Source organism: Taeniopygia guttata, chromosome 2 (assembly GCF_048771995.1).
Source record: "Taeniopygia guttata chromosome 2, bTaeGut7.mat, whole genome shotgun sequence".
NCBI lineage: Eukaryota > Metazoa > Chordata > Aves > Passeriformes > Estrildidae > Taeniopygia > Taeniopygia guttata.
The window spans coordinates 107,626,224-107,647,435 of NC_133026.1; positions in this window are offsets into that span (position 1 = coordinate 107,626,224).

The window sequence follows — 21,212 nt, forward strand, 5'->3', positions numbered from 1 at the left end:
ACCAGTTTCAAGTTTCTGTTGAAAAGCAGAGGCCTTTTATGAGTGCACATCATGCACTTTCACATAATCAGACTGCTCACCTTTTCAGGACAAATGAAAGCATAGCAAAATAAGGATATATGAACCCTAAGGATCACAGAATCACAGAATCACTTGGTTGGAAGAGACCTTCAAGATGATCAAGTCCAACACATGCCCCAACACTTCAACTAAACCATTGCACCGAGTGCCACATCCAATCTTTTTATAAACTCATCCAGGGATGGTGACTCCACCACCTCCCCAGGCAGATCATTCCAATACTTTATCACCCTTTCTCTAATAAACTTTTCCTTATACCCAACCTATATTTCCCTTGGCACAGCTTAAGACTCTGTTGTCTAGTTCTGTCAGTTGGTGCCTGGAGAAAGAGACCAACCTTCACCTTTCAGGAAGTTGTAGAGAGTGATAACGTCACCTCTGAATCTCCTTTTGTCCAGGCTAAAAACCCCAGCTCCCTCAGCTATTCCTTACAGGGCTCGTGTTCCAAGCCCCTCACCAGCCTCGTTACCTCCTCTGGATGCACTCAAGTGTCTCAATGTCCTTCCCAAACTGAGGCACCAGAACTGGACACAGCACTCAAGGTGTGGACTCACCAGTACTGAATACAGGAGAAGAATGACCTCCCTGCTCCTGCTGGCCACACTATTCCTGTCGGCCTTCTTGGCCACCAGGGCACACTGCTGGCTCATGTTCAGCTGGCTGTCGACCAATACACCCAGGTCCCTTTCTGCCTGGGCACTCTCCAGCCACACCATCCCCAGCCTATAACATTGCAGAGGGTTATTGTGGCCAAAATGCAGGACTTGGCACTTGGACTTATTTAATTTTATCCCATTGGACTCTGCTCATCCATCCAACCATTCCAAATCTCTCTGCAGAGCTCTCCTACCTTCCAACAGATCAACACACGCTTCCAGCTTAGTATTATCCACAAATTTACTAATGAAAGTCTCAATCCCCTCATCCATGTCATCAATAAAAATATTGAACAGAACAGGCCCCAGCACAGACCCCTGAGGAACACCACTGGTGACTGGCCCCAGCTGGATGCAGCACTGTTCACCACCACTCTCTGGGCCTGGCCATCCAGCCAGTTCTGAACCCAGCAAAGAGTGCTCCTGTGCAAGCTGTGGGCTGCAGCTTTTCCAGGAGTGTGCTGTGGGAGACAGTGTCAAAGGCCTGCTGCAGTCCAAATCGACAACATGCACAGCCTTTCCTGTATCCACCAAGCAGGTCACCTGGTCATAAAAGGAAACCAAGTTGGTCAAACACAACCTAACCCTCCTAAACCCATGCTGGCTGGGTCAGATACCTTAGCCATCCTGTAAGTGCTGCGTGATGACACTCAATAAACTGCTCTATAACCTTACTGGGTACTAAGGTCAGGTTAACTGGTCTATAATTACTAGGATCCTCCTTCCCACCCTTTTTGTGAATGGGTGTCTCATTGGCAAGCTTCCAGTCATCTGGAACTTTCCCAGTGAGCCAGGACTGCTGGTAAATGATGGAGAGCAGCTTCACAATCTCATCTGCCAGCTCCCTCATCACCCGGGGATGGATCCCATCTGTTTCCATAGATTTATGAACATCCAAGCAGCTTGGCAGTTCTCTGACTGCTTCCTCCTGGATAACAGAGGCACCATTCTGCTTCCTGACACCATCTACCGACCCAGGAGGACATTTGTCCTGAAGACAAGTTATCTTCCCACTAAAGACTGAAGCAAACAAGGAGTTAAGCCATCTGCCTTCTCCTCACCTGCAGTTACTAAGTTTCCTCCTGTGACCAGTAGAGAACAAAGGTTGGTATTACCCCTACTTTTGCTTTTAATGTACTTGTAAAAACATTTTTTATTATCCTTTACAAAAGTTGCCAAATTAAGTTTAAGCTGAGCTTTGGCCTCTCTAATTTTTTTCCTATATGCCCTAGTAACCCGCTTAAATACCTCCTGGGAGACCTGACCTTCCTTTCAAAGAAAATACATCCTCTTTTTATTCCTAAGTTCCTTCAAAACCTTGTTGCCCATCCAGGCTGGACGTTTGCCTTGGTTCATCTTTCGGCACACAGGGACAGTCTGTTCCTGTGCCCTCAAGGCCTCTGTTTTGAAGCATGCCTACTTCTCCTGGACTCCCTTGTTTTTAAGGACTACTTCCCAAGGAGGTCTCTGAATGTCTCCTAAATAGGCCAAAGTCTGCCCTCCAGAAATTCAGTGAAAGAGTCTTATTGATGTTCCTCCTGATTTCACCTAATATCGAGCACTCTATAATTTCATGATCACTATGTCCCAAGTGGCCTCCAACCACCACATATCCCACCAGCCCATCTCTATTTGCAAACACCAGGTCTAACATAATTCCTCCCCTCACCAACTGTGACAAAAAGTTGTCCTCCACACACTCTAAGAACTTCCTGGACTGCCCCTTTTCTGCTGTATTAACTTCCCTGGTAAGTAAAAGTCACCTACAAGAACAAGGGCTGGTGATCCTGAAACATTCTCCAGCTGCTTATAGAATAAATTGTCCACTTCTTTTTCCTGGGTGGGTGGCTGATAGCAGACTCCCAGTAGGATGTCAGCTTGTTGGCCTTCCCCTTAAATGCTTACCCATAGACATTCAACCTCATTGTTATTAGTTTCAATACCCATGGCATCAAAATCTTCCCTAATATAAAGGGCCATCCCTCCACCTCTTCCCCATTTCCTATCTCTTCTGAAGAGCTGGTAGCCATCCAGTGCAGCACTCCAGCCATGTGAGTCATCCTACCATGTTTCCATGATGGGTTCATAGCTCTGCTGTTGCACTATGGCCTCCAGCTCTTGTTTGTTGCCCATGCTGTGCGCTTTAGTATACATGCACCTCAGCTAGGCTTCTGATTTCACCCCTAACTCAGGCTTACCACCCTTGGGCTTGCTTCCAGAGAGCCCACCTGCATCCCCTTCCCGCTTCAAACCTAGTTTAAATGATGGAGGGATGGCTGTTCAGGTAGATGTGCATTATCCTGTGCTGCTGTATGGCTGCACCACATGAGCTGGAAGGGATACAGGCTCAAAAGCACCCCTAATCCTTGGGGTCACTCTGTGCTTGCATAGCACTTAAGCAAAGGGCAAAATAGTGAAGTAAATGAACCACATAAAAGCTTTTACATAAGACAGTTAAATTAAAAAAAAAAATGAAAGACAAAGAATAGTTTGGAGATGAGATAATTAGAGGTTATTGGCGACATAAACCAACACCGAATGAGCAAGGCTTTCAGAATCAGTTAATATGCAGAGTGCTGAACACTGATGAGAGGTCAGTGTAGAAACAATAGATTTTAGTGGGTAGTCCTTGTTCTGGAGACCTTTGGATTGATTCTAAATATCTGCAGAACATCTTTATTAGAAACACAGTGATATTCCATTTAATCAGGACCTATATATCTTATAGAAAGCCTTCAGCATTCTGATATTTAAAAAAAATAATAATAAAAAGCCAAAAAATGAAAGCCAATAATATCCAAAGACCGAGTCCTATTGAGATCCTTGCTGTAGTACTTAATGGGGATATAGTAATGGTGCTCATCAAAGAAAAGCAATATGAAGAGATTTTAAACCAAGATAAACTTTCTTGCCCTTTGTCATGAGAGAAGAATAATGGGACAGTAGATGAAATTGAAAGGAAATAAATTCAAGCTGATAAAAGGGAGGATTTTTTTATACAATGCATAATTAGCCAGTCAAACTCACTGCCATAAGATTTCACTGAGACATAGAGCTCAGAAAGAAAAACAGACATTTATATGAATAATGAGAACAACTTTAGATAAGATGAAAAAGAAAAAAAGAATATAAAGAGTACTGCGTTGTGGCATAAATCAAGCACTAGCTTAAGATAGAAGATATTAAGAAATGGTATAGGACAGGTATGACCATCACAGAGATTATTAGTATCCTTTATGAGACTGAACCATTGTCCAAAGCATGAAGGCTCATACTCTCATATTTTTGACTTATTTTATTTGTCGAACCGTCTAGGTTCATAACATCCAGGTCTACAAAATAGGGACTGTAAGGCACTCAGCAGATAGTAAGAAACAGAAAATATTTGGGCATCGAGTAAGGAAGAATTTGACAACAAGAGGAACAGGGAAAACCCATACTGATTGGCCTCATTCTTTCTGCAGTAGAAAGAAACTGCAAAAGGCTGTGAATTTTAGCACAGCTGAAGTTTAACTACTCCAGCCTTCTGCTTCTGCCTCAGTGGATTCTGCTTCTATCAGCATCAATGGAATTGGAATAAGGCTTTAGGGCAAGCATTTAGCATACACTTAAAATCTACAGTTTTATTTAAGCAACTTCTCTGGAGGTATTGACTTGTAAATCTTTAAAAAAGCATTTTTTAAAATGTCAGCTTTTCTTATATTATGTGGTGGTACTTCACGGTTTAAGAAGTGATTATTCTAGTTCTGACTTGCAGGATAATGAATCACTGGGTGACACACTAATGTGCTTTTAACACTGTTGTGTTTGTATCAAGGGATGGTTGGCTTGATCTGCAGAAGAGAAAGCCAGGCCAGAACCTTCACTCAGGAATAGATCTGTGGTTCAACAATACTTGTAAGGGTTTCATTATTTCCTGTTTTTCTATTTTGGGATTCCTGTTGTGGCCTAAAATAGAGGATATTATACTTGTGAAGGAAGGCTATATTTAAGAACTTCTTCAGGGACCAGACACGCAATATAGGGAACATATGAACAGGGCTGAAGAAGATCCTAGATATGTGCTTGCAGTAGCAGGAGGCAAGCAGCCTAACAGCTAAGTGGGTTCAGCCAAGAATGTCCATCTTATATTTACTGGGGCTGCAGGAGGCAGCACTAGAGCTGTCACTGTTAGCTTTATGAAAAATAAAGAATAATGTGCAGCATGGTGGAAAGAAAGGAAAACTGTCTGGAGGAAGAAGTAGTACCAGCAGAACATCTGGAGCACTTACTAAGAGAGGAAAGAAGGTGCCTATGTAAATACTGGAAGCAATTGAATTACAATGGTCCCAGTGTTTACTAACTCTTTTCTATCTTTAGACAAAAAAAGAAGCCAGAGAAAACAGCAATCTTTTGAGCTCTCAGGCCCAAGTTGCAAATCACATACATGGAAAGTAAGTCATCCAAAAATTCAATCTACTGTGATTCATTCCTCTCTAATTTTGATATATGATGATATATCGTGTGCTTCATGATACACAGTGTGAGAATGAGATGCCTAGTCTAGAATACTTGGGCAGGTAGGTTGGAGAAATCTTTTTCAAAATAAGTTATATTCAAAATAATCTTAATAAAGTAAGGCATGTCAATCCATTCTTAAAACTTTTCTTTCACAGGAGAGAAAAACATATAAATATATGTATAGATACACTAACATACTCAGTATCAAGGCTTTAAGCTCCAGCTGGCAAGCTATTAGCCAGTTACTTTGGATTTCAAAAATTTTAGTCATGTAGAAGTCAATGTGTGGTTTAGTGGTTTAGTTGTGTACTTTAAATTAGACATAAACCTGCTGAATCAGCAACAGAATGTTTCTTTTTCCTGAGCTAACATTAATAATCATATTTTGGCTCATTGGCCTTCCCACCCACCACAAGTATTTGTATCTCTCACAAGAGAAGCGAGGCTAACTGCGTCTGTAGCCATCTCAAATCTCAGAAGAAGAAGCTAGAAGGGAGATAGGATTCTGACTCCTCATCCCAGTTTCTCTTTCTAATACCACCCTTCCTTCTAATTCAAGCCTATCTAGATTGCACATCAGTGGGTTCACAAAAAAAGAGGAATACTAAACTTCATATAGAATGAATGCCCTTTTAGGTGCTATCTCCTTTCAGAGCTGTGACTGCTTCTTCTATGGACCACACTTTGATCAGTTAAAATAATGCAGTTTTCAAATGGCTTTTGCTCCCCCACTTGGGTAAATTTCCTTAGTTTTTTGTTTATTTAACTGTGCAGAATATTTTCCTATATAATACTATACATTGCAATTAGAATACCTTGTAGGATGGGAAGGCTGACTTTCTTCTGTTGTTTCGAAAGTAAAGAGGTTTTTCAGTGTTTTCTATGTTGTCTTGTATTTGGAACCATTCTTAGATTTAGAATAACTGCCTATGTATGTATACCTCTGAGTAAATGTCTATGTGCATTGAAGTTTGCATATATGAATATGTAGAATTAGTTCTGTGAACAGATATGTGTTTGGTTAACCATGTTTCCCTTATTATTCTTTTTATCTCTCTGAGCCATCAGTGACACATCAGGATATGACTAACAAGCTCCACACAGAGAAACAGTATTTTATATGTAGAGTTGTTTATCAAAGTCTGTTCCTTGCAAACTGGTCACTGCAATCATAAAACAGCATTAGGCAGCATATATGATTAAACTGTTTTTGTTGGTAGAATATATTTATCTGACTTTCTTTTTTTCTAAGGGATTTGCAAGCAGGTCTTTTTTTAAACTTTAGTCAAAATGTAATCACTCTCTGTTTCTATCTAAATGTTACGTATTGTTCTTAGAGTATTTTTCACTGATAAAGAGCTCCTCAGGTGTGTTTTTCTTTGCTTATCTTGTGATATGAAGAACCTCTTATTGTTCAATATTAAAGAGTGGAGATAATACCCAATTTCCAAACCTTCAAGTGGAGTTTCGTCTTGTACTCAGTGAGTAGAAAATGATATACATGACAATCGGCATTTCACATAACTTTATCTACAGTTTTTCCATCCAGTCATGAAGTTATACATAATATTTGTGGATAGATGTCAGAAAGGAAGGAATACGACTGAAATTAGAACCAAACAAACAAAAAAAACCAAAAAAATCCAAACAACTCCACAAACGTAAAATCTTTTTCTTATTCCCTTTGCTACAGCTTTCCAATAATTATGAAAGAGTAACATATACTGAAATCATAGTCTACTATTTCAAAGAAAGAAGCATATCCAACATTCTTCTGTGTTCTTTCTAAGGCATCAGTGATCTTAAAAATAAATAAAAGGTCATTATCTGACACTTTCTAAAGGCTGGAATTTACTAGGATCAGACACAGTCCTGCTGAGAAGGAGGGAGAAAAAAGTCTGTCTGCATTCTTTCACAGCTCCATGGGTTCAAGCAATGTATGATTGGTTGGCATAGGAATTTCTGCTTCCATGACATCCTGTATGAATAATTGACATCAAAGAGTCACATTGAAGTACAGTGGTGTAAAGAACTATTAATTAAGTATTGCAGCTTGTATTGCGCCTGAGTGCACAGTCTGGCCCACAGTTATTGCTATTAAAACCTGTGAAAGCAGAGCCTCTCATTCTCTCATTCAGACAACATGGGACAGAGAGGACAATGTAGTATCAGCACAGACCTTGGCACCCTTTATGAGGATGAAGAAGTGACTTGGGGTAAAGATGATGACAATACAGATCTTGAGGCCTTTGCCTGTTTCAAGTTCTGCTGGCTGGTGACTGAACTTAGCTATCTATTCAGTGTCCTAGGCAAAATTTCAGCATTTAGTCTCCACCCAACTTTTATACAGGCGCAAAAAACTACTATCCTGTGTCCTTGTTGGTGATCACAACAGGGAGGCTGAATCACAGAATCACAAAATGGCTGAGGTTGGAAGGCACCTCTGGAGGTTATTTTGTGCCACCACACTGCTCAGGCAAGTTCATCTGGAACCAGTTGCCCAGGAACATGTCCAAATATCTTTTAAATACCTTCAAGTATGGCGATTCCACAACCTTTATGGCAACCTCTTCTAGTGCTTTGTCACCCTACAGTAAAAAAAGGGTTGATATTCAGCTGGACCCTTCTGTGTTTCAGTTTGTGCCCACTGTCTCTGTTCCTGTCACCAGGTGCTACTGAAAACAGCCTGCCTCTTTCATCTTTTCACCCTTCTTTTGGGTATTTTCAGAATTGATTGATAGATTGTAGACTTTTGTAGCCTCTGAGCCTTTTGTTCACCAAGCTGAACAGTCCTAGATAGCTCAGTTCTTCCTTACAGTTAAAATGCTTTGGTCCCTTAATCTTCTTTGTAGCTTTTCATGGATTGCTTCAAGTATGTCCATGCCTCTCCTGCTCTGAGAAGCCCAGAACTGGGCACAGTACTCTAGGTGTGGCTTCACCATTGCTGAGCAGAGAGGAAGGGTCCCCTCCCTTGACTTTCTAACACTTCTCCTGATGCAGCCCAGGAGAACAGTATATATGACCACCAAGATTTGTTCTGGCCTCTCTCTCAAAACCCTGATCTTTTCTGAACAAGGATGCTGGCAGTACTGCATGCTGAAGCCTGGACTGCCGTTCTCTATTAGCTTAACAGCCATTCTGCTGGTAAACACAGAAAGTCAGTCTTTAGGCTTGTCAGTCAATATCTGCTCAAATCTATGCTCTCTTTTTCTTCCTTTTCCATAGAGGCAGAACTTTGGCAATGACCATTCACATAAACCCTGTCTTGACATCCTCACCCCCACTGGGTTTGCACACAGAAAACAGCAGGAATGGTGCAAAAATTAATCTGGCATTCTCTTCCCGTGTCAAACCATGACAGCATGGCAGATAAAAACAGCTGCTATTGTCCAAATGGTATTAGAACAATTCTCATTCCTTCTATAATAACCCATAGTCTAAAGCACTTATCTATTTAAACCTTGACTTTTTTAGAAGATTTTTAGAAGAAAACCAGCCCAATGTAGAAAAATTACAAAGGAATTTTTCTAGTTTTCTATTTTTCATGTTTTGGAAGGTATTTGATGAATTAGATTGAATGAGTTGTTTGGACATATCTAATCTGTAAAGATTATAAATCAGAAGTATTTTTTAACCACATTATCTATTCTGCTAGCACTGGTACTTAAGCCATTTGATTTCCTGCTACAATCTCTTGATTTAAATTTTATGTATTTATCTGTCTATCTTTCATGTTTATACACAAAGCTTGCTGACTCAGCTAACACACCACCCAAAATGAAGTAGTTCTGCAAAGTGATGAAAGCACAAAATTATTTCAGCCTGATCTGTAGCTCACATCTTAGTACAGAAACCATGCCTGATGAATTTTTCTCTCCCAGCGTAAACTAAACATCAGCAAAATGTTGCTGACTGCAATAAACTGTCTGTATCTTCTAGTGAACCTTAAGCTTTCATTCAGTCTCACATCAAGTGTGTAAGGAATAGATTTTATGAAGGGTACATGACCTAATACTTAACAATAACTGAAAAAACCCCATTGCTCATTTTACTGGCTATTAAATATAAGACATAGCATACAGCTACTGTCCTAGTTTCAGCTCAGTTTCGTCTTAATAATTGGTACAGTGCTGTGTTTTGGATTCATTACCAAAATAATGATAACCTGTTGATGTTTTGGTTGTTGCCCAGTAGTGCTTATTCTCTGCATCAAGGACTTTCAGTACCCGCTCTGCCAGCCAGTAGGTACACAAGAGCTGGGAGGGAGCACCACCAGAACAGCAGACCTGAACTGGCCAAAGGGATATTCCATACCATGGAGCACCATGATTAGTATATAAACCAGGAGAACCGTCTGGGAGGGGCCAGTCTGGCCCTCACTGGTAAGCAGGTGGTGAGCAATTGTATTTGGCATCACTTGTGTTTCTTGGGTTTTATCTCTCTCTCTCTCCCTTTTGTTTTAACAATAATGGGAATATTAATAATGATATTTGAATTTTTTGAATATTTAAACTGTTCTTATCTCAATCCAGGAGATTTATTTTCTTTTCTCTGATTCTCCTCCCCATTCTATCATGGGGCAGTGCAGCATGTGAACAGCTGCATAGTACTTAGTTGCAGTATGGGATTAAACACCTACCTATCTGAGAAATTCCTATTTGCCAGGGGTTTGTAATCCCCAGGCTCTGAGAAAACAGAAATTATACCTTTTCTTCAATTCTTTCTTTTTTGCTTTAGAAAGGAAAAGATGGTATTTTAAGTGTTGGATTTGATGACCCTTGTGGATCCCTTCCAATTCAGAATATTCTGTGATTCTGTGATCTTGATCATGTGATGGAAAACCAAAGCAAAAAAAGCCTTTAGACTCCGTACATTTTATAAATTACTGTATTAGGCAAAACAATCAATGAGAAATACATTTTAATAAGGAATATCCATTTACCTACTTCCACCATGGTGTCCTTGAACATCAAGCTGTTTCATTACTCACTGTTCAGCATCACTCAAACATTTTCTAAGAGAGCATGCAATCTACCATTCAAAAAATTGTAATCAAGATTTACAGATTATGTCCCTAAAACTCAGCACAAGCATTTTAAATAATCAATTGGTTTTTAATTAACGCACAATTGCTGCTCTAATACTGAATCAAATCCTCTTAAAGTGTGTCCATAATTCCCACTAGAGTGGTAATGTCCTGAGAGTGGAAGAAATACCCTGTGATCATTAGGAGAGTATTGCAAATTATGGAGTTCTTGTCAAGAGATTAAACACTTCCAGAATATATTGCACATGGCAAATAAAGGCACTTTAGAGCAGAAATGAATTATTCCACTTTTTGAATAAATATATTATCTCACCATTCTTTCCAATGAATGTACCTAAGACTTCTGTGTTGTACTTTTTTATAAAATATTGCACAGGAAACTGCTTTGGAAAAATTATGCTAACACAATTTTTGTCAAGTTAGTTGCAACATCTCTCCTATGAAGACAGGCTGTGAGTTGGGGTTGTTCAGCCTGAGGAAGAGAAGGCTCCAGGGTGACCTTACAGAGACCTCCTTGTACCTGAAAGGGACTTAAAATAAGGCCAAAGAAGGACTTTTTCACAAGGGCATGTATTGATATGATAAGGGTGAATGGCTTAAAACTGAAAGAAGGTAGGATTAGATCAGATATTAAGAAGAAACTCTTTATTTTTAGGTTGGTAAGACATTAGAACAGGTCATCCAGAGAAGTCCTGGGTGCCCCATCCCTGGAAGTGTTCAAGGCCAGGTCGGGTGGGGTTTTTAGCAACCTGGTCTAGATGGGTTGGCCCTGCCCATAGGCAGATGGTTCAGAGCTAGCAGATGATTCAGACCCAACCTGTAGCAGGGTGTAGTCTGTAGTGGCTACAGTGATTATTGTGATCCAGGGAGGCCACAGTGGCAACAGGGAAAACAGACAAGACAATCTCTGGTGTTTAGCAGGGGAGTCCATTTATTCCCCCCCTGTCCGCCCCATGCTGTGGGGAGCAGGGGGGCAGAGGCCTGGGAGCCTGAGCAGAGCAGAGAGCAGAGAGCAGGGACAGAGAGAGAGAGAGAGAGAGAGGGGGCAGACCCAGGGCCTTGGGGCTTTATCAGGTATCCCACAGGAGGAGTCTTAAAATAGGATTACAACCTCTTTGGCTCCACACCAACCCAAACCATTCTATGATTCTAAGAAAATCTAGAAAAAATATTAACTGCAATGTGCAAAAAAAAGAACTCCAACATTTTTGGGAGACATTTCCTTCAATTTTTCAAAGATAATTGGTTGGAAAAGTCCTAATAAAAAAAAATTCAGGGAACAGCCTCCATTGTTTCTTTTGAAAGATGTCAAACATTATCTTATAATTGGTTATTTAGTGAATGAAATAAAGAATTATGATATACATAGACTAATTTTACCCAGCTTGTTATGCCACAGTCAGAATTTACAAAAAAGATGTAAAAGGAGAATAATAGTTGTCCTGAACTATTCTGTTGTGCTGAAGAAAGGATTAATCAAAGCTGGGTTTGAAGTCCAACGTTTGAATAAGGGAAATGTATGTATTCAGCTCAATATATGGTAGCACCTTTTGTGATGGCACCCAGCTTCTTCCAAGCTGTGGTTTCCTCACTGAGAGTGTGATCCTTCATATTTAGCTGGTTTTTCACTAACTCTTTATTTTTTTTTTCTCTCCCCAAGGACCTTGTGATTTTTCAGCGCCTTTATAAACCTAGCATTTATGATCTCCTGAGGCAAAGATTTCTATTATCTAATTACTTACAATGTGCAATAGTACTTCTATTTGTCTAGCCTCACTGCCCAGTCATTGTACAGATTAACTTCTGGTCTTGCTGCTGTTACATTGATCACAGTTTTGTATACTCTTGTCATCTGCAATTTTAATTGCATGATTTCAGTGGGAGGCTGAATAACAGTTCTGAAAACTGATCCACTCCAAACCAAAATGCTTTATACTAGCAATGAGTATTGCATTTAAAAATAAAATATATATAAGTTAAATATTTGCAGTACTTCATGAAGTCAGTGGAATTCCAAGTTGCTGTTCCATGGGTCTTATACAGAGGAAAACTCTTTTGTTACATATTCCTATGATTTTGTGTTCAAACATCTATCAGAAAAAAGAGAAAAAAATCTAGGTAAGTATGAAATTCAAAGGCATAATTCTGCAATACTTAAATCAATTTTTTCTACTACCAGATCCAGAATTCTTTTTCATGTGTTTTGTTTTGATTTGGTTTGGTTCTGGTTTTTGTTGGGTTTTTTTTTTGTTTGGTTGGTTTTTTTTCTGTCCCAAATGATATATAAATATATCTGTGGCAGTATTTGTGCAATAGCTATAGCTTCTAGCTGACAGATGAATATTGTTTCTTGAACTACTGTGATTCTCACATATATTGCTTCTCAAATACATGCCTTTGTGTAGGGTCTAGATCTTTATCCATATCCATACATTTCTATTTCTATATACACTCATGTAAAACCTTACTTTGGATTTGTAACAGTTGTTTTAAGGTCCAAGAGTAAAAAATTGTCTGTACGTGAAAAGCACCAAGGAGGACTATTCTCTGGAATTTTTTATCTGAAGTGCTGCTGAGGTATACCAACCAGAAAAATTCTTATTTTTCAGTCTCATCTCCTACAGAAATAATACAGAGCAATGATCACATCTCAGTATTTGGAGCTTTTTAATTCTGGCTATATTTTGCAGAATATATATTGTCAGCTAATTAGCTAATTAGATTTTCCAGAATTTTTTAAAAACAGACATGGCCATGGTATGGAATTATTTTTTAAGAGGCCAGCTGGTTACATAGAATCCCAGATTTGATTAATGTCTTTAACTTATTATTCTCCTCAGCTTTATTTTTTTTTCTTTAATACATTTATGTTAGTTAGCTGCATCAGCTAGAAGTTCATTCCATCACTCAGCTCTTTCTATATATAATAATTGATTTCTGAGTTCACTTTCTATTTATGCATATTTTCTTTGTCATTTAAACTCCATTCTACTTGACCTGAAAGCTCAACGAGATAATCACTTAGCTTGTAAGGGCATGTTAGACAATATAAATTTTGGACAGATGTACAGCTCATTAGGTAAAAAAAAACCTGTCTGGATTGCTGAGCCCAAGCTGTGGTGGTGAATGGAGTTATATTCTGCTGGCGACTGGTGAAATGTGGTGCTCCCCAGGGCTCACAATTGTAGCCAGTTCTGTTTAATATCTTTGTCAATCACCCAGATGAGGGGATCCAGTGCTCCCTCAGTGAGTTTGTAGATGACATCAAGATGAGTGGGAGTGTTGATCTGCTGGAAGGCAGGAAGGCTCTGCATGGGGATCTTGATAGTCTGGATCAATGGGCTGAGGCCAATGGTGTGAGGTTCAACAAAGCCAAATGTCAGGTTCTGCACCTGGATCACAACAACCCCAGGCAATGTCACAGGCTGGGGAAGAATGACTGGAAAGCTGCTCCATGACAAAGGACTTGGGATGTCAGATTTTGGAACAGGATGCCCAGGAATTTGGTAGAACCATTATCCCTGAAGATATTTAAAAGTCATATAGATGCAGCACTTGGTGATATGATTTATTGGTGGACTTAATAGTGCTGGGTTAATGGTTGGACTTGCTATCTGAGAGATCTTTATCAGCCTAAATTGTAGAGTTTTATGCTAAATTTGAGGCTTGAACTATTTATAAAACTGATTTTTCTGATGCTATAAGATGAAATCTCTACATGCTATTTAACTCTTTTTTCTTTAACATAGACACCTCTCTACTACTTCATATTTTTTCCACTGAGCTATCTGACTGTCTTCAAATAGGCATTGAGCAATGGCTTTTAGCTAGAAAATGCAACTATTTCATTCATCCTCTCTAATTATCTAATTAGGTATGGATACTTTATTTCTTTTACAGGTATGATGTATTATATGTCTTGACTCTTAAAGAGTAGATCAGAAAGGGCATTGGGAATGCAGAGAAGTAGATGAGGTTGAATCTGACTCAGATATTCTAAGGATTCTTCCTACAGTCTTGACTAAAGGCCTGAAAAAAACACCCAAATTCTTTTTCTTCCCATGATATATAGATCACTTTAATAAAATGTTTATTTGGTTTTAAGTAGCACTTCCTGTCCCCACTCCTTGTTACTCATTTTTTAACTGGAAGTAATCCTAGAGTTTTATCTTTCTGGAAATCTTAAACCAGTATTTTATATAATGGGTGATTAGATATACCCATTGGCATCCCATGTTGCTTTAGCAGGATATAAACTTATCTATCTTTCTGCAGGATAATGTCATCTGATTAGGAAGCAGCAGTTGCGTGTCTATTTAAAATGCCATTTTTGTTGTCTCTTAGTCAAAAACTAGGCCACCTATTTTTTAATGACAATGAGCACAGCAGCAGCACACTCTGTGAATAATCATTGTGCTATTTTTGTTCAATTTATAGGATGGAAGTCAAGAAAAATGAGACATTCAATGTTTAGATGATAACAAGAGAGAAACCACATTAAGGTTTTAGATTTTTTCTTTTCCTGTTGAATATTGTCAAACTAGATAAAACCTCTAAAAAGTAAAAGAACTAATTAAACTAGACCCAAAACTCTATGTTAGTACAATAGGCTAAAAAAATAAATGCTTCTACCTTGGCAAAATGACGTTTGCATTTTTGTTATTGTTTGCAAATAGTAGTGATTTTACTCTAGATATGGTTGGAATTATCCAGTCTTTTCTTTCAATTAAAAGTTATCTTTTGTTCAGTTGTCAAAGAATAACCAAATTACTGTGCCTGAAATTCTTATTTTGTTCTGTTTTTTACTAGCTTTATTACACTGAATCACATAATTTCTGACAAATGTCAACATCTAGATTTTGGGTCTTTTCCAGTATGCGTGGTTTAGTTTTGGTGTCATATTAGAGGAAATCAGGTTCTGCACGGAGTATCCAGCCAAGTGCACTACATTATTCCCAACTGCTAAATTTTGACAATTTCATATATGTATATCAGGTTACTGTTTAAAATAATGTCCTTGGGAATTATCAGCAAACATTACTTTCTGTTGTACGCTAATATTATACATGGGAGACAATTATTGAAAGTGTTATGAACAGATGGTGCAGAAGGAAGAATAGCATTCAATAATGAAACATAATGGGACAGTGCACTACACAACAATGTTAAAAATCTTCCACCTTCTTACACTTGAGGGATAAAATTTAATTATTTGTGAATCTATATTTGCATGGAAAAACACTTTTATTAAAATGCCTTAATTTTGGAACCTTTCTGTAACAGATCATTATTTTCCTGGCTTTAGAGGGCAGTTATAGACGCCCACTTGTATATGCAGGTGTTCACTGAGGAGACTTCATGATGAATCCTTCCTGTTTTCTTCTTTGCTTCTGCAGTCCTTTTAGCCAAGAGTTTATGATAAAAGAGCCAAAAACCCATCTACCAGAAAATTAGTTTCAATCCTAGGATTTTTTTTTTTTTCATTTTAAAATACAAGTAAAATTAACTGAGCTGGTCCTCACAGCTCTAAGTGAGCTAATTATCCCATTGAATTTTAATGTTTCTGAATGAAACTACTCAAAAAAAAAAAAAAGTCACAGCTGGCTGATGGGGAATATACCCACCTTGGACTCTGATAAATGTATTTTAGAAATATTTTAGAAGACATCATTCAGTAGTTTAACATGACAAATGAATATTACCTGAGAGTCACCTGTCATTCAGACCACCCATATCAAACAATTAGTGTGAAATACATCTCTACCTTCATATTTTCCCTTAAGGTCCATGTGATTTCCCATACTGTAGTATTAGGGAGCTACAGATATTTGTAATGCAGTACTTCTATTTCAATAACAGAAAATAAGGAATAAAGTCTTTAAGTCATCAGATTTCACAATGCCTTTGAGTCTCTATTTCGGTATGTTTTGTATTTTTGAAAGGGTTGACTTTGAACCAATGGCTTTAAAAGATCTCAGAGGGAAGGAACTGACTTCTCCAAAAGAGTAGAAAAGCTTTTTTCAAATATCTGTCCCATGGATTATAAAGTGACTTTAAAGGACTGTTTGAATAAAATTAAGTATTTTTATTTTTGATCAAAAATGTCAAAGAGAAATTATTAAAAACTATGATGGAAAACTAAAGGAATTCTAACGTCTCTAACAGACCAACATTTCTGAGTCAGTTTTAGAATGGGAGTGGTATGAATAACCATCTAATTTTATCCAAATCTATTTGGCCATTTAGAATTGCTAAAAATGCATCTCCATCCAGTAAATACAAAGCTGCTGTGCTGTAGCTGACAGTTTGGATTTAAGGTAAAATCCTAAATAGAGAAAACCTCTCTTAAATTCATGAACCTCTTAAAACACATTTTGTTTTTTTTTTTTGTTTTTTAGGTTTTTTTTTTAATAATATAGTTATATATCTTATGCAGTATCAATCCCTTCAGAAGACATTTGATTTAAGATTATTTTAGTGTCTGTATAACCATAACGTGCCAAACCCTATATCAGGACTGAGTTTTTCATTTCTCATTGAGTAATACAGGGCTTTGAGAAATTGTTGCTATTCTTAGATATAGAAGCCAGGTACTGGTTATTAATTATGGCTAAGCCTCAGAAATTTCAACTTTGAATGAGAATATTACAGCATGAGATGTTTTACTGAACATCTCATTAAATAATTTAAACTAAATATTTGAGAATCGTGTGGAATGTTAACAGCTGAAACCTCTGGCTGGACTTGCCCTATAATTTCCATTCACTTTTCTGCTTTTCCCTCTGTTGAGCTACAACAAGGTGACAAATAGCTCTAATTGACTGTCTCCCATCCTCCAGACAATGTTTTGGCAGGTGCAGGCTTCCTAGAGGTTGTCTCCCCGGAGTCTATCAAGAAATATGCTTATCTTTTGGAATCTGCCGTGGAGCAGTGTGCTTTCCAAAGGACTCACTCAAGTGATGTGGACCCACCTCTTCATGGCACAACAAAGACAATCTCCCAGGTGGCTCATAGAGTGCTTGATGATGAAGAGTATACATCCCCTGACATCAATTTCCCTACATACTCAGGTCTTCCAAACGTTATCAAGGGTTTGTCCAAGGCAGGAGGAAAGCTGCATATAAGATAACTGGGGAAACAAAATTTTCCTGAAAAATCTCAGTGTAGTTGGTTGAAAGGGTTTTGTTTGGTTTGGTTTTTTAACTGACATCTTTGTCTAAACGTTAAAGAAAATGAAACATAGCTGTTACAGTGGCACTAGCTCAGAATATATAATCTAACCAGTCTTGTGGCTTTGAAAGGAAGAATTAAAAATTTATTTGCAAATTAATAATTTTCATTTAAGTAATATTGCATCTTCTGGCCCTGTTAACTTTGCAAGATGAATTTCCCTCTTATTATTATATAAGTTTTTATGAAAATAGCTGTAAAAAGAAAATTTATGAAGAAAAATGAATGAAGAGAAGAAAATGTCTACTGAGATTTACTGGATTATCCTTATCTTCCATATGTATTATATATGAAACACAGAAAAATCATCAATCTATTATTTTCTTCTCTGATGTGATGGAACACAAACATTTTAATTTCATATGTCTTTCAAAAACACGTTTATTTTTATCAGAGGAGTTGTGTTGAGGTTTTTTTTTTTTTTTTCTCTATAGCAGGAAGTGTGTATTTTAGCTGAAACACTTATTTGTCTTCTATTCTGAAAATCATATTTGTTTGAATCTGTGACTCTTTCTCTGGATCAGACCCAGAAAGAGAAAAAATTGATTTTGGCTTGACACTAGTTAAAGCTTTTAAAGTAAGTAACATTTTGATTCTGCTGCTGAAAAATGAGAAGAGAAAAGCCAGATAGTTTCTCATGATGGTCTTTTCCTTCATGGGACCTTAAATATCCCTTGGAACTGAATGCAATGAACAGATAAAAATTCTTCCACAGAATATCCATCTGGGAAACATATGCTTCATGCCACCTCTCCAAATCAAAATTAAGATCAGAGAGAAGTAGCAATGGCGTCTACTGGGATATGAGTTCAGATCTTTTCAGATGGGCAGGAGTACAGAAAATGTGCTGAGAGTGTAAGGAAATTTCATACATATACAACCACCCTTGGAAAAATTTTGTTTTAATATATAATAAACTTCAAATTTGAATTTCAGAACATTGCATTTACAAAATTGTTCACACAGGGAACAAAACTATAAATGATAGAATGTTGCTACCGCAAATAAGTATTTTTCATACTATTTTCTTGTTTCATTGTTAAGGTGAGTATATATATATATATACACACACATATATATATATGTATATATATATATATACACATATATATGTATATATATATATGTATATATATATACATACATATATATATATGTGTATATATATATATATATACTCACCTTAACGTGCAACTACTGAGAAAATTCTAACAATACACCCATAAAATAATAATAAATAAAACCATAACGAGGACTTCTAACCAACGTTTGTCTCAGAATTTTTTTACCCTATAGAGTCCATTTTATTAAGACCATGTAGCTCTGCGTTTATAGGGTTACATATTATCTTAGTGGTTAAATATGCTTAAAGTTCTAACAAAAAAAATCCATCAGTAAGAAAAATTACTAGTTTAATTTATATTTGTATCAGTGATAGAAAATATTTAAAATATATTTTTTCCATTTAGATGCAAAGATTCTAAGTTTTTTATTAATTTATTCCTTTTCTCCTTCTCATCTATTCTGAAATACCTTATGTATTGCTATAATTTGAAGTTTACTGTAAGAGAAAGCAGATGTCATAGAATAACTTACATTACATGGATAGTGGGTTTTTTTTATATATTAAGTAACATATATTACACTGGTCTTTTTTAAGTTGTTTCATCCTTGCCAGCTTTCATATGCACTTAGCAGGAAAATTTCTGGGCCATTACGCTGTCAACAAGAAAAGTGAGAAAACTAGGCAAACAACATAAATCGCAGGAGAAGAGTGGAAGTAATGTTGAGTTTGAGTTTTTTCACAAACTCCATTTAGGGTATTTAAGATTACTCCAAATGTATGATATCAAGAATGTAAATGTATTTGAATATGAATGTATTTGTTTTTTCCATTAAAGTAATGATATACTGCATAATATTCATTTAATGAATGATTATTAGTAGTATTTGTGTACTATTACTAATATATTTTCACAAAAAGTATTTCTGACATTAAAAAAACATAAAAAACCTTCCCTGTGGGATAACCAGATTTTTGTTTTGGCTGAAAGGGAACCTCTGCTTAGTCTTGCCTTGTTCTGCTGTATGCAGCTGCCTTGGTACAACAGTCAGCCCAAGAGTTACATGTAAACACTTTCTAAGGCTATTCTGAATGTTACTGGCTCCTTCCTTGAGAAAAAGAACTAATAGCAAAACTGCTGTGAAATCAGGAGAATCTGTCTTGATCTAAAAAATGGAAATCACTCAGTTACACAATTTTCTTAAAACCACTTCTCAAAGGAAGATTATTTGACTGTGATTTTGTTTATGAACATATTTGAAAGTTTACTTTCATCAGATAAAAATTTGATTTCCAGAGGGTGTTAATATTTATGCAGAAAAGAGATATAATGTATCATAGAAAGCACTGCCTTCCCTAACTTATGATTTTATCATTTTCTCTTGAACATTTATATGTAGTTATTATGCACTGAATTTTGCACTATATTATCCATTTGTTGTTTGCTATTTACTTGCCCACTCAGCAGGGTACAGATTGTGTGTGGGTGTCCTTTCTTGCATTGTGACTGCACAGCTTGTTTGTGGAGGTTTGTAGCTATCCCAGGACAAGCTCGTGGACTCAGTGGTACTGGCACTGTGCAAATGAGGCAGTTATAGTCCCAGCTCTGAGGAAGGTGTGAGAGAGTCTCCTGTCAGGGTCTCTGCATCATTCTGCCATTAGTTTATTTGAGAGAAGTGATGGAAATCTAGACCATTCTGCTAGAAAACTCAATTTTGTGTCCCATTCTGGAAAATAGTTTGTCTTCCAAAGGTCATTTTTGTACCTGGAAGCCTGTGTGTGCATTATGTAACTCTTACATGAATTGAGTCCTTCAAGGATTAATTTTGTGGAAAGATCATTATTTTATCCAAAAAGGGAATTTTGAATGAATTTTTTGAGGAGCTTATCAAGGTTGCTAATGCGGATTATTATACAGGTCACATTTTGTGCTCATATGAAATTTTGTTCTTTGTACTTCTGTAGATATTTATTAAGGGAAAGGCTAAACTATCATGCTACCTAAGTGAAGAGATGAAATTTCTACCCCTCCTTTCCTTGGCTTTGTTGAATAGCTGTGCTTCAGGACTGAAGCCACGGACCTGAGGGAACTGCTTTTGGTTAAGGTAATGGGAATCTTCAGCCACTGGTCATGAACTTCTAACCATGAACTCCTGATGAAGCAATCTCCAATAAACCCAGGTGATTAAAACCTGTGGAAGTAATCAAGCCAGTAATGCATATATATATATATATATATATATAGATATATACATACACACACACACACACACACGCACACACACACACATATATATATATATATATAAGCACTCTAAAATACTTAAAGGATTTTAGACAACAGCTTGGGAAGTTCTGCTCTCTGACAGATTTGAAAGTCTGCTGAGAATGGCCTTACTTGAGAACATGCCTTACTGTATCTCACACTAGAGTGACAGGCTTGGTATACTAGGGGATAGAAATATAATCCTGTCTAATGGATGGTATTGCTCAAATCTCCTGACCTCCCAGGGTAAAAATTAGATCAAATCTTATCTTAGATATTTTTGAACAATTCTGGTTCCTTCCTGTAAGAAAAGAGATATTTCAACAAGAAAAGTTACGCTAAGGGTAACAAGGATGATCAAAGGTATGA